Genomic DNA, 14,186 nt, shown 5'->3' with positions numbered 1-14,186 from the left:
TGATTCAACTATATTAACAATCACTTTATATACAAATGATCTTTGTACACCAATTAAAAGAGATTTTCAGGCTAGATAAAAAAACAAAAACAATTATATGTTATCTAAAAGAAACCACACAGAAAGGTTAAAAGGCAAAGGGATGGAGAGAGATATACCACACTAACGCTAATAAAAAAAAGCTGAAGTAAAAAAAAAGCTGAAGTAGAAACAGTAATTTCAAATAAGCCAACTTTAGAGCAAGGAATATTATGAGGATAAAGAAGCAAGTTCAACATTTGAAAATCAATCAGTAAAATCTACCGCATCAACCAGGTGCAGAATAAAACTCATAGGTCCATATTAATGGATGTGGAAAAAGTCTATTTAGTGGGGGAAAGGATCAATTTTTTAAGAAATAGTACTTGAAAAAGTAGTCCGTCATATGAAGAAAAGGAAAAAACAATCTAGACATAGGCTGTACACCTTTCACAAAAATTGACTCAAAAAGGATAGACTTAAATGTAAAACTCAAAACCATCAAACTTACAGGAGAAAATCTAGGCAATCCTGGGTTTGGCAACACATTTTTAGATACATCATCAAAACCATGATCTATGAGAAAAATACCGATAAATTGGATTTTATTAAAATTTTTTTAAACATCTGCCTTTCAAAGACACTGTTAAGGGAATGAAAAGAAAAGCCACAGACTAGGAAAAAATATTTGCAAAACATATATCTGATTAAAAATTTGTATACATAATATACTAAGAACTCTTAAAACTCAACAATAAGAAAACAACCAAATTAAAAAATAGGCAAAAGATTTGAAGAGATGTCTCTTCAGAAAAAAAAATACAGATGGCAAATATGTATATCTTCAACATCATTTGTCACTAGGGAACTGCAAATTAAAAAATAAACAAAAATAAGATGCCACTACGCACCTATTTATTTGCAAGGCTGAAATGTAAAAAAGAAAAAAAAAAACTCAACAATACCAATAGTTGCTGATTATGCAGATAAAGAGGAAGTCTTGTTCACTGTTGGTGAGGATGAAAAGTGGTGCAACCACTTCAGAAGACAGATTGGAAGTTTCTTAAAAGTTAACTGTAGTTTTACCGTAAGAACCAATGATTGCATTCTTAGGTATTTACCCACTGAATTAAAATCTCATGTCCACATGAAAACCTGCACCAGAATTTTGCTGCAGCTTTATTCATAACCAGCAAAAACTGGAAGTATCCAAGGTGTCTTTCAATAAGTGAATGGATAAACTGTGGTTCACCCATACAATGGAATAGTCTTCAGTGATTAAAAAAAAAAAAAGAAGTGAGCTACCAAGCCACAAAGACACAATTTTTATCAGAGGCAGTAAAAATACCAGTGATTGTTAGGGGTTCACGAGAAGTAGAGAGGATTGAATAGGTGAGGGAGAGTGGATTTTTAAAGCAGTGAAACTATTATATATGAAACTGTAATGGAGGATACATAATATTATGAATTTGTCAAAATCCATAGAACCTTACAGCACAAAGAATGAAGTTTAATGTATGCAAGTTTTTTCATAAAATCATTTAAAGTTGGGAGAACCAGAAAAGAATGCAGACTGTGACAAAGTAATCTAAATGTATTTGTTAGAAACAACCTCACTGAAGATAACGAGGAGAAAGGGAAAGGTACTGACCAAAGTAACTTTGGAAATGAGTGTAATCTGCAAAAGTAAAGGAAAGAAAAAAGTACTCACTCTGGAAACAGATATACTAAAAATAATAAATATATGAAGAGGATTATCATGGCCCCTGAAAAAGGATGACACACAAATTTGTGAAGCATTCCATTTTTTAAATTTAGTATGTTAAATATAATCCTCACGGTAACCACAAAGAAAATACCTTAAAAAAATACACAAAAGGATATGAGAAGGAATTCAAAATGGTGCACTATAAAATTTCAACTAAACACAAAAGAACACAGTCTTTGGGGAAATGAGGGACAAAAAGGTATAAGGCACACAGAAAACGTACAACAAAATGGCATAAAATCTTGATAAGTCCTTCCTTAGTAGTAGTTATTTTCTTGTTGTTGTGTGCTGTTGCATTGATTCCAACTCACAGTGACCCTAATAAGACAGGGTGGAACTGTTTCGTAGGGTTTCCTAGGCTGTAATCTTTACAGGACCAGATCGCCAGATCTTTTCTCCCAATGAGCCACCGATGAGTTTGAAACACTGACCTTTGGGTTAGCAGCTGAGTGCTTAACTATTGTGCCACCAGGGCTCCTTAGTAGTTACTTTAAATGTATATAAATTAAATTATCCAAAAAAAAGGGCAGAGATTAGCAGAATGGATAAGAAAATATGATTCAACTATATGCTATTTAGAAGAAATCCACTTTAAACCAAATGACACAAATAGGTTGAAAGTGAAAGGATGGAAAGAAATAGTCCATATAAATAGTAACCAAAAGAGAGCCGGAGAGGTTATATTAATACCAGACAAAATAAACTTTAAGTGAAAAATTGTTACCAGAGACAAGGACATTATAGAATGATAAAAGGATCGATTCAATATAATGAACCACGTAAGGGGCACCGTTACGGAGACTTCCTAGACATAACATGGGTTTACTGGGTTTGAAGGCTTAGGACAATAGTCCAGTGGAAAACTTGGTCAACTGGAATAAAATAGTTCAGAATGTTCTACATTCTAGTTTGGTGAGTAGCGTCGGAGGTATTAAAATCTTCTGAGTGGCCATCTAAGAATCAATAATTGGTCTGCACTCATGTGAAGCAAAAGAGAAAGAAAGAAACCCAAGACCTAAAAAAGAAATCAGTCTACAGGACTAATTGTCCATATAAGCCATGACTTTGACTATTCTGAGCCCAGAAGAACTAAATAGCTTCCAGCCACCACTACCGACCATTCTGATCAGGGACACAATAGATGGTCCCAGATAGAATGGGAGAAAAATGTAGAACAAAATTCAAATTCCTAAAAAGTCCAGACTTACTGGACTAGCAGAAACGAGAGGAACCCTCAAGACTATTGCCCTGAGATATTCTTTCAGCCAAACAACAGGCTGACTCATAAAATAAATAACATTACTCGTGAGTACTGTGCTACTTTAAATGATCATCTGTATGAGACCAAACAAGCAACATTTACCCTAAGGCAAAGATGAGAAGGTAAGGGTGGGCAGGGAAGCTAGATTAATGGAAACAGAACAATCAGAATGGAAATAATGAGATACTGACATTGTGAAAACTGTAACCAATGTCATTGAACAATATATATAGAAATTGTTAAATGGGAACTTAATTTGCTGTGTAAACATTCACCAAAAACACAATAAACTATTATTTAAAAAGGATCAGTTCATCAAGAAGAAATAACAACTATAAATATATATGCACCTAACAAGAGAGTTCCAAAATATATGGAGCAAATAGTGACAGAATTGAAGGGAGAAATAAAGTAGTTCTATGACAGTAATTGAATATTTCAATACACTACTTTCAATGATGGATAGAACATCTAAACATAGAACATGAATTACACTACAAACCAGCTAGACCTAACAGATATATGTCTATAGAATATTCCACTCAAAAGAGCAGCACATACATTCTTATCCAGTGGATACGTATCATTCTCTAGAATAGACCCTATATTAGGTCATAAAACAAATCTCAATAAATTTAAAAAGATTTAAATTATACAAAGTATCTTCTCTGACCACAATGGAATGGAACTAGAACTTAATAACAGAAGAAAAATTCTAAAATTTACAAATATGTGTAAATTAAACAATATACTATTAAACAACCAATGAATCAAAGAAGAAATCACAAGAAAAATTATAAAGAACTTAGAGATGAATAAAAATTAAAGAACAACATACCAAAACTTATGGGATGCAGCGAAGGCAGTGCTCAGAGGGGAATTTATAGCTGTAAACACCTACATTAAAAAAGAAGAAAGATCTCAAATCAATAACCTAACTTTACATCTTGAAGAACTAGAAAAAGAAGAGCAAAGTATGCCCAATGCTATCAGAAGGAAGGAAATAATGAAGATTATAGCAGAGAAAAATGAATACAGAATAGAAAAATAGTGAGAATCAAGGAAACCAAAAGTTGTTTTTTTGAAAAAAATCAATACAATTGACAAAGCTTTAGGCAGACTGACAAAAAAAGAGAGAAGACACAAATAACTAAAATCTACCGATTATACAGAACAAAAATATGAGAGGAGGATTATTAGAGAATACTATGAAAAACTGTATGCCAACAAATTAGATAATCTGGATGAAATGGACAAATTCCTAGAAACAATGAAATACCTACGTTGACTCAATAAGAAATAGAAAATCTCAACAGACCTATAACAAGTGAAGACACTAAATCAGTAATCAAAAACCTCCCAACCAAGAAAATTATTGGACCAGATGGCTTCACTGGGGAATTCTACCAAATATTAAAAAAAGAATTGACACTAATCCTTCTCAAACTCTTCCATAAGACAGAAGAGGAGGGAACAATTCCTAACTCACTCTGTAAGGCCAGTATTACCCTGATATCCAAGCCAGATAAAAACACCAGAAGAAAATAAAATTGTGTGCTAATATTACTTATGCATATAGATGTAAAAATCCTCAACAAAATACTAGCAAATTGAATCCAATAGCCTATTAGAGGATTATATACCTTGAACAAGTGGGCTTTATCCCAGAAATTCAAGGGTGGTTCGATTTAAGAAAGCAATCAACTACATTAATAGAACAAATGAAAAGAATCACATAATCATCTCAATTGATCATAAAAGGCATTTAACAAAATCCAATGCCTTTCATGATAAAAAACACTCAGCAAGCTAGGAATAGAAGGGGTATTTTTCAACATAATAAAGGACATTGATGAAAAATCCACAGCTAGTATCAAAATCAATGGTGCAAAACTGAGAACTATCCCCTAAGATCAGGAACAAGAAAAGGATGCCTGCTTTCACCATTGCTGTTCAATGTCATACTGGAAGTTCTATCCGGAGTAATTAGAGACGAAAAAAAAAAAGACATTCAAATCAGAAAGGAAGAAGTAAAACTGTCTCTATTTGTATATGACATGATTATATATGCAGAAATTCCCAAAGATTCCATGGAAAGCTACTACAGCTAATAAAAGAATTGAGCAAAATTTCAAGATATAAGATCAATATACAAATATCAATTGTGTTTCTATACATCTGCAATGAACAATCTGAAAAGGAAATTCAGAAACCATTTACATTTACAATATTCCATTTACAAAAGCATTACAATTCTACTTAAAATAGCATCTAAAAGAATAATACCTAAGAATAAATTTAACCAACAAGGCAAAAGACTTGCACGCTGAAAATTATAAAACATTGCCAGAAGATATTAAAGAATACCTAAATAATTGGAAAGACATCCCATGTTCATGGATTGGAATACTTAATATTGTTAAAATGTCAGTATTTCCCAAATTGATCTTCAGCCTCCACAACCTGTATCAAAATTTCAACAGTCTGTTTTCAGAAATAGAAAAGCCAATCTTCAAATTTATATGGAATTGCAAGGAGTCCCAAATAGCCAAAATAATTCTGAAAAGAACAAGGCAGGAAAGCGCACACTTCCAGATTTCGAAATGTACTATAAAGCTACAGTAACCAAAACAATGTGGTACTGACATAAGGATAGACATATAGACCAATGGAACAGATGTGAGAATAAGCCCATACATCTATGGCCAGTTGAATTTCAACAAGGATTTCCAGTCTGTTACATGAGGAAAGAATAGTAGTCAGCAAATTATCCTGAAGCAACTGAATTTCCACAGCCAGAATGATGAAGTTATACCCCTACCTCACACCATATACAAAAATTAACTCAAAATGGGCCACAAACCAAAATATAAGAGCTAAAACCATAAAACTCTTACAGGAAAGCATAGCAATAAATCTTCAGGACCTTGTATTTGGCAATGGATTTTTAGATATGACAAGAAAAGCATGAGCAACAACAGAAAGGTATGTTGGTCTCCCTCAAAATAAAAAATTTTCATGATGCTGAGTGAAGTAAGTCAATCACAAAAAGGACAAATATTGCGTGATCTCATTTATGTGAAATACATAGAATAGGCAAATGTATAGAAACAAAAGTTTTATTAGTGGTTACCAAAGGTGGGAAGGAGGGGGAGAGAAGCATGGTTTAGGAAGTATTGAGTTTCTGCTTATAGTGATGGAAAATTTGGTGATGGATATTGGTGATGGTTGCACAACATGATTGATGTAACTGCTTTTACTGAATTGAACACAAGAAAAATGTTGAATTGTCAAATGTTCAGTGTTTACACACACATATTTATAATAGTAGAAAGCAAAAATATTTTTAAAACTTTAGTGCATCAGAGAACATTATCAAGAAAGTGAAAAGGCAGCCAACAGACTGGAAGAAAATACATGTTAACTATATATCGGCTAAGGGTTTAATATCCAGACTATATAAAGTAATTTTACAGTGGAGAAACCTAACAGACACTACTTCAGCCAGGTGATCAAGGTTAATAACAAGAGTGCTAAATTTTGTTAATGGTATGTATCCTTGACGTGATATGATGAAAATGGCACTTTACCTCTGTGGTCTTCCTCCCAATAACCCATAATTCCGGTTTAATTGTGAGAAAAACATCCAACAAATTCCAATAGAAGGTGCAACACATACTTAGCCAAGACTCCTCAAAACGGTCAATGTCATTGTCTTAGTCATCTAGTGCTGCTATAACAAAAACACCACAAGTGGATGGCTTTAACAAAAAGAAATTTATTCTCTCACAGTCTAGTAGGCTTAAGTCCAAATTCAAGGCATGAGCTCCAGGGGAAGGCTTTCTCTCGCTGTTGGCTCTGGAAGGAGGTCCTAGTCATTAGTCTTCCCTTGGTCTGGGAGCATCTCAGCACAGGAACCTCAGGTCCAAAAGACACGTTCTGCTCCCAGAACTGCTTTCTTAGTGATATGAGATCCTCATGTCTCTCTGCTCACTTCCCTCTTTTATATCTCAAAAGAGACTGGCTTAAGACCCTACCTAATCTTGTAGATCTCATCAATATAACTGCCACTAATCCATCTCATTACATCATGGTGATAGGATTTACAACACACAGGGAAATCACATCAGATGAAAAAATGGTAGACAATCATAAAATGCTAGAAATCATGGCCTAGCTAAGCTGAAAGATATTTTGGGGGGACACAATTCAATCCATCAGAGTCATGAAAAAAAAAAAAGAAAAATCTGAGAAACTCTCACAGCCAAGGTGGCATCACAACTAAATACAATGTGGTATCCTAGATGTAATCCTGGAACAGGAAAAGGGACAACTGAGGTAATCTAGGAAAATTGGAAGTCATCAAAAATGAAACAGAATGCATAAACACTAATATCCTAGGCATTAGTGAGCTGAAACGGACAGGTATCAGACATTACGAATTGGACAATTATATAGTCTACTATGCCGGAATGACACCATGAAGAGGACTGGGATTGCATTCATCATCAAAAAGAACATTTCAAGATCTACCCTGAAGTATAGTGCTATCAGTGATAGGATAATATTCATATGCCTACAAGGAAGACCAGTTAATACGATTATTATTCAGATTTATGCACCAACCACTAAGATGAAGAAACAGAAGATTTTTACCAACTTCTGCAGTCTGAAATCAACTGAACATGCAATCAGGGTGCATTGATAATTGCTGGTGATTGGAATGGGAAAGTTAGAAACAAAGAAGAAGGATCAGTAGTTGGAAAATTATGGCCTTGGTAATAGAAATGATGTCTGAGATTGTATGATAGAATTTTGCAAGACCAACTACTTCTTCATTTTAAATACCTTTTTTCACCAACATAAACAGTGACAATGCACATAAACTTCATCAGATGGAATATACAGAAACCAAATCAACTACATTTGTGGGAAGAGATGATGGAAAAGCTCAATATCATCAGTCAGAACAAGGCCAGGTGCTGACTGCAGAACAGACCATCAATTGTTCATATGCAAGTTCAAGATGAAACTGAAGAAAATTAGAACAAGTCAATGAAAGCCAAAGTATGAACTTGAGTATATCCCACCTGAATTAAGAGACTTCCTCAAGAACAGATTTGACACGTTGAACACTAATGACCAGGTGAGTTGTGAAATGACATCAAGGACATTTTACATGAAGAAAGTAATATGTCATTAAGAAGACACGAAAGAAAGAAAAGACCAAAATGGATGTCAGAAGAGACTCTGAAACTTGCTCTTGAACGTCGAGTTGCTAAAGTGAAAGGAAGAAATAGTGAAGTAAAAGAAGATTTTACTAGTAAACGGAAGATTCCAAAAGGCAGCTCAAGAAGACAAAGTATTACAATGACATGTGCAATGACCTGGAGATGGAAAACCCAAAAGGGAAGAACATGCTCTGCATTTCTCAAGCTGAAAGAATTCAAAGAAAAATTCAAGCCTCAAGTTGCAATATTGAAGGATTCTATGGGGAAAATAATAAACAATTCTGGAAGCATCAAAAGAAGATGGAAGGAATAAACAAAGTCGCTATACCAAAAAGAGATGGTTGACGTTCAACCATTTCAGGAGGTAACATATAATCAGGAACCAGTGGTACTGAAGGAGGAAGTCCAATCTGCAATGAAGGCATTAGTGAAAACAAGGCTCTGGGAATTCAGGAGATACCAATTGAGATGTTTCAACAAAGGGCTGCAGCACTGGAAATACTCACTTGTCTATGCCAAGAAATTTTGAAGACAGCTACGTGGCCAACTGACTGGAAGAGATCTGTATTTATGCCTAAGATCTGTATTTATGCCTATTCCCAAGAAAGGTGATCCCACCAAATGCAGAAATTATGGAACAGTATCATTAATATCACACACAAGTAAAATTTTGCTGAAGACCATTCGAAAGCAGCTGCAGCAGTATATCAAGAGCAACTGCCAGAAATTGAAGCCGGATTCAGAAGAAGTCATGGAACCAGGAATATAATTGCTGATGTCAGATGGATCCTGGCTTAAAGCAGAGAACACCAGAAAGATGGTTACCTGTGTTTTATTGACTATGCAAAGGCATTCAACTGTGGGAATCAAAACAAATAATGGATAACACTGTGAAAAATGAGAATCCCAGAACACTTAATTGTGCTCATGAGGAAACTGTACATAGATCAATAGGCAGTCATTCGAAAAGAACAAGGGGATATTGCGTGATTCAAAGTCAGGAAAGGTCTGTGTCAGGGTTGTATCCTTTCACCATATCTATTCAATCTGTATGCTGAGTGAATAATCTGAGAAGCTGGGCTATATGAAGAAGAATGGGGCATCAGGATTGGAGGAAGACTCATTAACAACCTCCGTTATGCAGATGACACAATCTTACTTGATGCAAGTGAAAAGGACTTGAAGCACTTACTGATGAAGGTCAAAGACCATAGCCTTCAGTATGGATTACACTTCAACATAAAGGAAACAAAAATCCTCACAATTAGACCAATAAGCAACACCATGATAAACAGGAGAAGATTGAAGTTGTCAAGGATTTCATTTTACTTGGATACACAATCGACACCCATGGAAGCAGCGGTCAAGAAATCAAAAGACGCATTGCACTGGGCAAATCTGCTGCAAAAAAAAATCTCTTTACACTATTGAAAAGCAAAGACGTCACGTGACCCAAGGTATGGTGTTTTCAATCACCTCCTATGCATGTGAAAGCTGGACTATGAATAAGGAAGACTGAAGAACAACTGACACCTTTGAATTGTGGTGTTGGAAAAGAATATTGCATATACCATGGACTGCCAAAAGAATGAGCAAATCTGTCTTGGAAGAAGTACAACCAGAATGCTCCTTAGAAGCAAGGATGGCAAGACTACATCTCACATACTTTGGACGTGTGGTCAGGAGAGATCAGCTCCTGGAGAAGGACATCATGTTTGGTAAAGTAGAGGGTCAGCAAAAAAGAGGAAGACCGTTAATGACATGGACTGACACAGAGGCTACAACAAAGGGCTTAGGCATAACAACAATCGTGAGGATGGCGCAGGACCAGGCAGTGTTTCCTTCTGTTGTACACAGGGTCACTATGAGTCAGAACCAACTCGAAAGCACCTAGCAACAACAATAACAAAGGAAATCTGAATAGAATATGAACTTTAGTTAATAATACTGTATCAGTACTGGCTCATTAATTGTAATAAATGTGCCATACTAATGTAAGACATTAAAAATAAAGGAAACAGGGTGAGGGGGTATGTAGAAATTTTCTGAACTATCTCCTCTATTTTTCTATAAATCTAAAATTGTTCTAAAAAATGGTCTATTAAAAAATAAACAATTTAGTCAAACGGGCAAAGTACATGAACAGATATTTCATAAAAAGATGGCAAATAAGTACATGAAAAGATGTTAAACATCATTAGCTAGCAGGGAAACACAAATTAAAACCACAATGAGATAGCACTACACACCTATCAGAATGGGCTAAAATAAAAAATAATGACAAATTCAAACACTTGCAAGATGTAGAATAGGTGGATAATTAACACATCGCTGGTAGGCACGTAAAACGACACGGTCACTCTATAAAAGACTTTGACAGTTTCTTATAAAACTAAACATGCTAGACCATACTTAATGGTCTGACTGAGACTAGAGGAATCCCGGCGGTCATGGTCCCCAAACCTTCTGTTGGCCCAGGACAGGAACCATTTCTGAAGACAACTCATCAGACATGGAAGGGACTGGACAGTGGGTAGGAGAGAGATGCTGATGAAGAGTGAGCTATTTGTATCAGGTGGACACTTGAGACTGTGTTGGCATCTCCTGTCTGGAGAGGGGATGGGAGGATAGAGAGAGTTGGAAGCTGGCAAAATTGTCACCAGAGACTGTAAGGGCTGACTCATTAGGGGGAGAGCAAGTGGGACTATGGAGTAAGGGGTATATAAACTTATATGTGACAGTCTGACTTGATTTGTGAACGTTCACTTGAAGCTCATTAAAAGTTAAAAAAAACTAAACATGCTACTACCATACAATTTCCAATTGTACTCCTGCGCACTCACCCCAGAGAAGTGAAAGCATGTGGTCACACAAACACGAATGTACATGAATACTCATAGCAGCTTTATCTGTAGCCAAAAATTGGAAACAACCTTGATGTTCTTCAATTGTAAATGGTTAAACAAATGGTGGTACATCCCTACTATGGAATACTATTGAGCAATAAAAAGGAATGAACTTTTGATACAAGTAACAACTTGAATCATACATTATGTAACCATTTAAATTGCTTTTTCACTCAGCATAACTGAGTTATATAACATTCTTGGAATGATTATAGAGAACAGATTAATGGCTGTCAGGGGTTAAGGACAGAGGGGGCAGGATGCTGAGGAAAATGGTAAAATGAGGGATTCCCATGGTGATGGAAGTGTTTTGTATCTTGAATGTACCAATGTCAATATACTGGCTGTGATACTGTACTATAGTTTTGCAAAATGTTACCATTGTGTGAAATTGGATAAGGGGTACATGAGATCTGTCTGTATTGTGTCTTACAACTGTATATAAATCTACAATTGTATCAAAGTTTTTTAACGAAAAAAATTAAATTGAGACTTTAAATTCTGTCCAAGGTGAAGTAAATCCTTCTTCTTACAACTAGAAATCCCTGGACATAAACTCAACAAATAAGCATAGAAAGACTCTGACAGATAGAAAGAAGACGGTGGAATGCCTAGGGACCTTATGATTTGAGGAACCTTAAGGCTGTGGGTTCCCTAGGCTTCCTTTTTGCCTCATATATATCCTGGATGGGGCACTGGAAAAGCCTGCAACCCACAACTGCCAACAAGCACAGACAAAAAAGACTCACAATAAAAGCTTGCTTCCCCTGCAAAAACAAACGAGTAAAAAACAAAAACATGAAAAGGGTTGCCTAACAGAACAGAATGGAATACCTTCTTGACAATACCTTAGATCAGACAAACAAAAAGGAAAACCTGCTCCTTACCCAACATTTCAGCAGGGTTGAATAGGGAGCTAATCTACTCAAACTTCTGCCTATCAAAAATAGGTGGTAATGCTCTGATTCCCCAGGGGTGACACCAGCAGGGCCAAGTAGAGAACTGATCTTTCATCTCCCATTTGATGGAAACAGGTAGCACTCTGATTTCCCTGCCTGCGTGGTGTTAGTGACATACATTAGAGAGATTGATCCATCACCCGCATCCAACAATAAGACTGAATGAGGTGGTCTGAGATGGGCTAATCAACTCTTTGGTTTCCCACTTCCTAGTATGAGCTGCGACCAGTATGAAACTGGGCTTCCACTCCTACCTCGTAGAAATGAGGCTGAACAAGGTAGTGCAAGGAGGTACTGGCTGGCACTCCACTATTCCCCTACCCTGATGTCAATGTGGTCCAGCAGGGAGATGAGCATCTGCCCCTATCCTGCATCAGTGAAGCTGATTAGGCAGTACAGAGTAGGGCTAATCACTAACCCACTTCTCCCATCCAGAAGGCAGCAGTATTCAGCATCAAACTCAGCTTAAGTCTCCTCTTGGTGGCAATGAAACACTAAAAATTGATGCTCCATTTCCACCAGGCGATGGCATTAGGGTCAAGGAGTGACAGCTAAACTTCCACCCCACCCAGATTTACATGATTCACCTATAAAGGTGACTACCTGCCAAAAAAGATGATATAGGATCTAGAGTCTCACAATTATATCTCAAATTTCTAGGACAAAACGAAAAATCAGGAGAGGCAGGGCCAAGATGGCAGCATACTCAGACACTTCCAGTGAACCGTCTTACAACAAAGACACGAAAAAACAAGTGAAACGATTATGACAAGCTAGAAGGCCTGAACATCAAAGGCAGTTAGAAAACAGGCTGAGTGGCAGGGGGAGGGACAGATGGTTCAGAAGTGCAGAGGAACTGCCAGACCTGAATTGCTGGAACCCTCAGGCTGGGGCAGGCTGGTGGTAGTGTTCGGCCGCAGTTTCCTCAGGGAGAAACAGCTAGCCACACAGCCTACTCACACCACCAGAACCAGAGAAGAACAGTGCTCTCGGCAAAAGCTAAGTACTTGCATGTATTTTACAGCGCCCCCCACCCCCAAGCCAGTTTCAGTGGCTGTCGATTTCCCTGGACCCGAGATAGGTCCTGTTGTGCACTCTGAGCCATTCTCCCAGCCTTGGAGAAGGAATAAATTCACAACCGGGGAAAAGATAATCTGCCAGCTCCACTAACCTGGGAAGCTCAGGACAGAAACGGCTCCCGTCCAGGCATAAACAGTCTGTGGCCTTTGAATACCTTTCTCCCCTGCATGGACCTGTGTGGGCCTATTTCAGGAGAATAGGCCCTTGTTGACAGATTGCAACTGTTCCAGCTGTGCAGTGGAGAGGTGGATGTTTGATGTCTGACACCACTTTGCCTATTAAACAAGGTCCTCACCTACCCACATCAGGGGCCTAAGGGCTGATGGCTCCATTTAGGTCACCCAGCCACCCATGACAGGGGTCCAAGGATATCTGGTACCTCCCAGCCGTTAAAACCAAAAGCAATAGATGACCAAGGTCCGTTTGCAGGACCCACCCACCTGTGCGGTCCAGAGAACAGGGACGTGCTTTCCCCACAGACACTTGGGGGATGGTTTTCAACCCCTGCCTTGTTCAGAGCGTGAACACCTTTCCACAACCAGATACCAGTACCTATACCAATCACCCTTACCCCTCTAAGACTGTAGGACAGAGCCTGTATCACACACTTGATGACCAACTACATGGACACCTGAGAGCTGAATCCATACAAGAAAAGTCAATGGACTCATAGGCCCCTATACTTGGTAACACCTCTCGTCATCTGGTGACAGAATGTTAGACCTTCAAGGGTAAAATAATCAAGCTAGCTCCCTTAAGCAACCTATTTGGACATACCAAAACAAAACAAAGCAAGAAGCTAGGATAGAGTAAGCAAACATAAAATAAACTAATACAATAACTTATAGATGGCAAAAGTCAATACCAAATCACACAAACAAGCAGACCATCATCAGTTCAACAAGCTCTCAGAACAAAGATTCCAGGGATCTTCTGGATGAAGGTGCTTTCCTGGAATTACAT

The 14,186-nt window shown here is 37.3% G+C and overlaps 1 protein-coding gene and 1 pseudogene across 1 annotated transcript in view; one reads left to right on the top strand and one right to left on the bottom strand.

The window, feature by feature from the left end:
• Window positions 1–14,186, bottom strand: part of STXBP5L (syntaxin binding protein 5L) — a 369,977-nt gene that overhangs the window by 260,025 nt on the left and 95,766 nt on the right. The window lies entirely within an intron of this gene.
• LOC111751461 (U6 spliceosomal RNA) lies at window positions 1,731–1,829 on the top strand (annotated as a pseudogene).

The sequence above is a fragment of the Loxodonta africana genome, chromosome 1, assembly GCF_030014295.1.
Source record: "Loxodonta africana isolate mLoxAfr1 chromosome 1, mLoxAfr1.hap2, whole genome shotgun sequence".
Classification (NCBI taxonomy): Eukaryota; Metazoa; Chordata; class Mammalia; order Proboscidea; family Elephantidae; genus Loxodonta; species Loxodonta africana.
Note: the sequence above shows the minus strand (reverse complement) of the source record. Positions and strands in the feature narration are given on the sequence as shown.